Below are 6,165 nucleotides of genomic sequence, written 5' to 3'. Positions count from 1 at the left end.
GCCAAAATTTTTGACAGGTTTTGTTATTTTATGCATATTTTGAGATAACCAACTGTGACGTCTAGTCTTTGACAATTACCAATAGTGTCCAGTGTCTTTAAAAGCAATGTAAAGTTAAAGTATTCGTTTTGCCCATTCCAACAAAAATACATCGTAGTTTGTGCAATATGTTCTACGTAAAGCAGGATCTGTTATACATGTATTAGAAGATGGTGCAAAAGCTAGTGCCTGCTAGAAAAACAACCTTTAGTTGTGCTATATTTTATTTTTTAAAGTTTAAACATAGGTCTGATACTTTTTACAGAGGCAATTTAGGCAGTTGTCCCTGGTAACCTGGGCCCAATTTCATAGAGCTGCTTAGCACAAAATTTTGCTTAGCATGAAATTTCTTCCTTGATAAAACAGGATTACTAGGATAAGCAAACAACAGCTGAATACCAGTAACACGAAATATGCAACAAATGGAAATTTGGTTGGTAATCCTGTTTTTACCAAGGAAGAAATTTCATGCTTAACAAATTTTTGTGCTTAGCAGCTCTATGAAATTGGGCCTGGTTATTGCCTTGATGTACCTTGAATGGCACCAGGACAAATCAACATTTTTCTTTATACAAAGAAACAAAACTTCCTTACTCTAAAGAACAAAGTTTCAGGCCTGTATACTTAATCACAAGGTTATTTTTCAGGTCTGAAGTTTCATCTTTGAGATGGCAAGGCCATTTTCATCTTTGATGAGATGGCAAGGCCATTTTCATCTTTGAGATTGCAAGGCCATTTTCATTTAGCAAAGGGGTTTTCCTTGGTTAAAGCGGTGTTAAGACCAACGCCTGATGTTCTGCCCTTTTAGCTTGATTTCCAATTTGTTTGCCTTGGAAAATTGTCATTCAAAGGGAAGGTACATGTTTGGTAATTGTCAAAGACCAGTCTTCTCACTTGATGTATCCCATCATAACCATAAAATAACAAGCCTGTGAAAATTTGGGCTCAATTGGTCATCGAAGTTGCGAGAAATGATGAAAGAAAAAACACCCTTGTTTGAAGAATTTGTGTGCCTTAAGATAATAATAAAAGACTTCTAGCTAGAAGCCTTTTATTATTAAATTTAGTGAGAAATTACCTCTTTCTCAAAATCTACGCTACTTCAGAGGGAGCCGTTTCTCACAATGTTTTATATTATCAACAGCTCTCCAATGCTCGTTACCAAGTCAGTTTTTAAGTTAACATTTGTTTTGAGTAACTACCAAACGTGTACCTTCCCTTTTAAAGCCTTTAAAGTCTTCTGAAGCCTACACTATGTGTAAGTATGCAGGTCATGTTTTGTACTCCACAATAAAAAATTCGAATTTTTTTCCCCAAGAACCAAAGACCATGCCTGTGGCAACAACAAAGGCCATGGCTTCACCATAATTTCAGGCCTGATTTTGCTCAAGGAAAATGATCTTTGGCCTACATTTTATAACACACTTTAAAATGGTGTAAATTACAATTCTGATAAAGTTGCCTTTAAAAGCTAGTGGGTGAAACAGAGGTAGAAAATAGGAATTGGCAGGTATAATGATAAGTGTAGGGGTTTTCCTCAGTTTTTCTTTCCCACGGAAAGTTTTATTTTAGTTTAATTAATTCCTGAAGAGCTTTGACAATCTTGTCAAGATCTATCGGTTCTGTGGACTTTTGTATGTATATACATGTAGATAAATAACTCAATACAAATTATATTAACAATAAGGAATAAAAAAAGTATCTTTTGATTACAAAGAATTTCTTTTGTCAAGTTTTATTGAATATGTCATGCGAGAACTTCAGCTTCCAAAACTGCATGGTCGTCACGTTGCGACGCGATGTCATTATATCAATTTTGTCAATATTTTGTATTTCGCACAAAAATCAATGCTCATGGATACATAGTGCAAATCATTATAAAAATGCTAAATGCTTGAAGTAAGAAAGCTACTAAAAAGAAAAAAGACCGGCTCCATAAGTAAGGCCACTGGGGATTTCAAAGTTTGCTTTGTTTCGCTCAAAACAAAAAGTCCTCCTACCCGTGGTTACAACTCCAGCGAGTTGATCAACCATTTAAAACCATTCGACTGCACACGTTTTGTATGATGGCACAACTGTGCTGCAGTGTAGATGCATTCACCACATGATACCATATTGCAGGTTGGCATAGTGTTGGATCATTCTAAATCACAGGAGATGATATTGAATGGTCAGACAGTAGGAGGGTTGACCGTGTGCTGTGTAGACGCATTCACCACATGTAACCAATAGCAGGTTGGCATAGTGGTGGACCATTCTAAATCACAGGAGATGATATTGAATGGTCAGACAGTAGGAGGGTTGACCGTGTGCTGTGTAGACGCATTCACCACATGTAACCAATAGCAGGTTGGCATAGTGTTGGATCATTCTAAATCACAGGAGATGACATTGAATGGTCAGACAGTAGGAAGGTTGACCACGTGCTGTGTAGACGCATTCACCACATGTAACCAATAGCAGGTTGGCATAGTGGTGGACCATTCTAAATCACAGGAGATGATATTGAATGGTCAGACAGTAGGAGGGTTGACCACGTGCTGTGTAGACGCATTCACCACATGTAACCAATAGCAGGTTGGCATAGTGGTGGATCATTCTAAATCACAGGAGATGATATTGAATGGTCAGACAGTAGGAGGGTTGACCGTGTGCTGTGTAGACGCATTCACCACATGTAACCAATAGCAGGTTGGCATAGTGGTGGACCATTCTAAATCACAGGAGATGATATTGAATGGTCAGACAGTAGGAGGGTTGACCGTGTGCTGTGTAGACGCATTCACCACATGTAACCAATAGCAGGTTGGCATAGTGGTGGACCATTCTAAATCACAGGAGATGATATTGAATGGTCAGACAGTAGGAGGGTTGACCGTGTGCTGTGTAGACGCATTCACCACATGTAACCAATAGCAGGTTGGCGTAGTGGTGGATCATTCTAAATCACAGGAGATGATATTGAATGGTCAGACAGTAGGAGGGTTGACCACGTGCTGTGTAGACGCATTCACCCCATGTAACCAATAGCAGGTTGGCATAGTGGTGGATCATTCTAAATCACAGGAGATGATATTGAATGGTCAGACAGTAGGAGGGTTGACTGTGTGCTGTGTAAATGCATTCACCACATTTTACCATAAGATACTGATATCATTGCAGGCTGGCATAGTCTCATAGTGATGTTCCGGAGGGTTCAGGAAGGAAGATGATCCTATAGTTTATTGCTGACATCCAAGTAGGTTTCCTTGAGAGGAGGTTGGCAATTTTAGAAAGTGGCGATGTTTTGTCTTTACTTGATTGTCATAATCAGTCTGATTGGAGTGATTGATTTAGACAGGCTCGGAGGTAGAAAAAGTCAATCCATTATGCCCTAAATATACACTTGCCATGTCGTGAAGTACGGAGGCCAAAGTCCGCAGAAGATGTGTTACCATGGCAACACCATTGTCGCTTCTTGAGAGGTACAGATGTTGCGGGGAAATGGGTGGGGTTAAAGGAAGACAAAAGTGTTTTCTTTCACAATTTAGATATACATTTGTTAAGCTACAGTTGAAGCCTTTTATTATGCATCTGAACGCACACAAAGTTGTGAAACAAGGGCATTCTTTCAACATTCTATTGCTACTTAGATGACCAATTTGAGCCTAAATTTCAACAGGTTTGTTATTTTATGCAAATGTTGGGATACACCAAATGAAAATACTAGTCTTTGACAATATTACCAAACGTGTCCAGTTCCTTTAAGCAGCTCTATGAAATTGGTTCCTAGATACTAGCCTAGAGGAGGGCATCATGCAGGTAGTTGGCTTGAAAGGGTGCATAATACAATTGGGCTTCTCCTTTGGGACAAATGCACTTTATCAAATTCCTCATTATCATTATTTATTATAAATAAGTAAGCGTACTACACAACGCAACAAAAATTACACTTCTTAAAAATGTTTGCTCTTTACTGTCATTCAGTCGCATCTCGAAATAAATATTTATTTATAATAACAAAAAAAAGGAGAATCTTCAAAAGTACACAATTTGTCAGAACTCAACCTTGCGCCTACAAACATCGCTCCTTCCTCATTGAAAGTTACTTTTTCCCGCTTTATGTTGACACTCGTACCCTACCATCAATTTTGCCTGTGCAAATAACCCTTCTGTGTGCCCCCCCCCCCCCCAAAAAAAAAAAATATATAAACCATAAGAAAAAAAATGGAGGAGAAAGTGGCGCCGTATTCCCCCTTGTGACATCGTGTGACTGTGCTTTGCAGCTGAAGCCTGGTTACCAAATGTGGAAAATATTTTAACGCGGCAGTCTGTGCGTCGCCAGGAGGGTTTGCTGTGGTTCATCAGGGATTCACGCAGCGAGAGACATCTCCTTTAATCATTAACCACGTGGCTATACTCTCTGTACTAGATTAAGGTCTTGATTATCGGGAGGCTGACAATCGTTTGGGGCTGGCCTTCTATGATATCCAGTGGTTAATTGAGAATGCTGCACCAATATGGTAGGGCACCACTTAAGGGTTTCGTCGTGTGTCCCCCCCCCCCCCCCCCCCCCCGAGTGCTAGTTTAACTGTTTTTCTTCTGTTCTAACAACTGTCCAGGTAATGCGCACACGCATAAGGCGTTTGGGCTTGGCTTGTTTGAGGGTTTTTGCCCTGATGTCTTCGTTGGTTTTCCTGGCATCGGATGCACTCTTTCTCCAGTGACACCCATCTCACCTTTAGCGGCTGTTGTCTTATTACTGTTCAACCCTCCAAATTTCAATGTCCATTATAACGACCCAGATGGTGTCTTTGCACATGAATTAACCTTCCCATCCCAAATCACTCCTCCTCAGTGTGTATACGGATATATTATGAGCACTCATCTTTAAAGATGGATGACATTTTTAAGTCATCTTGGGTTACTCATTGATGCATCAACAAGCTGTCAATCATTAACTGTATACATCCAACACCGCGCTAGGGCCCCAGTCTCGGAGTGTTCTAATGGTTGGGTGTTTTGCACTATGGCGGGTCTCACAAGCAATGCCAACAATAAAGCAAGGTTCTTGCTCTATATGGTACAAGGGATCAATATTGTGTTGTGTGTGTTTGGTTTATGTTTGTTTGTTTGTTAATTTGTTTGTTGGGTTGTTTGCTTGCTCGCTCGCTCGCTTGCTCGCTGGCTGGCTTGCTGGCTGGCTGGCTGGCTGGCTGGCTTGCTGGCTGGCTGGCTGGCTGAATGGCTGGCTGGCTTAATGGCTGGCTTGTTTGCTTGTTTGTTTGTTGGTTTGTTGGTTTGTTGGTTTGTTTGTTTGTTTGTTTGTTTGTTTGTTTGTTTGTTTGTTTGTTTGTTTGTTTGTTTGTGTGGGTGTGTGTGTGTGTGTGTGTGTGTGTGTGTGTGTGTGTTTGTTTGTTTGTTTGTTTGTTTGTTTGTTTGTTTGTTTGTTTGTTTGTTTGTTTGTTTGTTTGTTTGTTTGTTTGTTTGTTTGTTTGTTTGTTTGTTTGTTTGTTTGTTTGTTGTTTGTTTGTTTGTTTGTTTGTTTGTTTGTTTGTTTGTTTGTTTGTTTGTTTGTTTGTTTGTTTGTTTGTTTGTTTGTTTGTTTGTTTGTTTGTTTGTTTGTTTGTTTGTTTGTTTGTTTGTTTGTTTGTTTGTTTGTTTGTTTGTTTGTTTGTTTGTTTGTTTGTTTGTTTGTTTGTTTGTTTGTTTGTTTGTTTGTTTGTTTGTTTGTTGTTTGTTTGTTTGTTTGTTTGTTTGTTTGTTTGTTTGTTTGTTTGTTTGTTTGTTTGTTTGTTTGTTTGTTTGTTTGTTTGTTTGTTTGTTTGTTGTTTGTTTGTTTGTTTGTTTGTTTGTTTGTTTGTTTGTTTGTTTGTTTGTTTGTTTGTTTGTTTGTTTGTTTGTTTGTTTGTTTGTTTGTTTGTTTGTTTGTTTGTTTGTTTGTTTGTTTGTTTGTTTGTTTGTTTGTTTGTTTGTTTGTTTGTTTGTTTGTTTGTTTGTTTGTTTGTTTGTTTGTTTGTTTGTTTGTTTGTTTGTTTGTTTGTTTGTTTGTTTGTTTGTTTGTTTGTTTGTTTGTTTGCGTGTTTGCGTGGGTGCATGTCTGCATGTCTGCGTGTTTGCACTCAACCATTATGTTCAGAGCAAAAA

This window comes from Asterias rubens, chromosome 11 (assembly GCF_902459465.1).
Source record: "Asterias rubens chromosome 11, eAstRub1.3, whole genome shotgun sequence".
In the NCBI taxonomy this organism is placed as follows: domain Eukaryota; kingdom Metazoa; phylum Echinodermata; class Asteroidea; order Forcipulatida; family Asteriidae; genus Asterias; species Asterias rubens.
The sequence above is the reverse complement of the archived record's forward strand: the minus strand, read 5'-3'. Positions refer to the sequence as shown.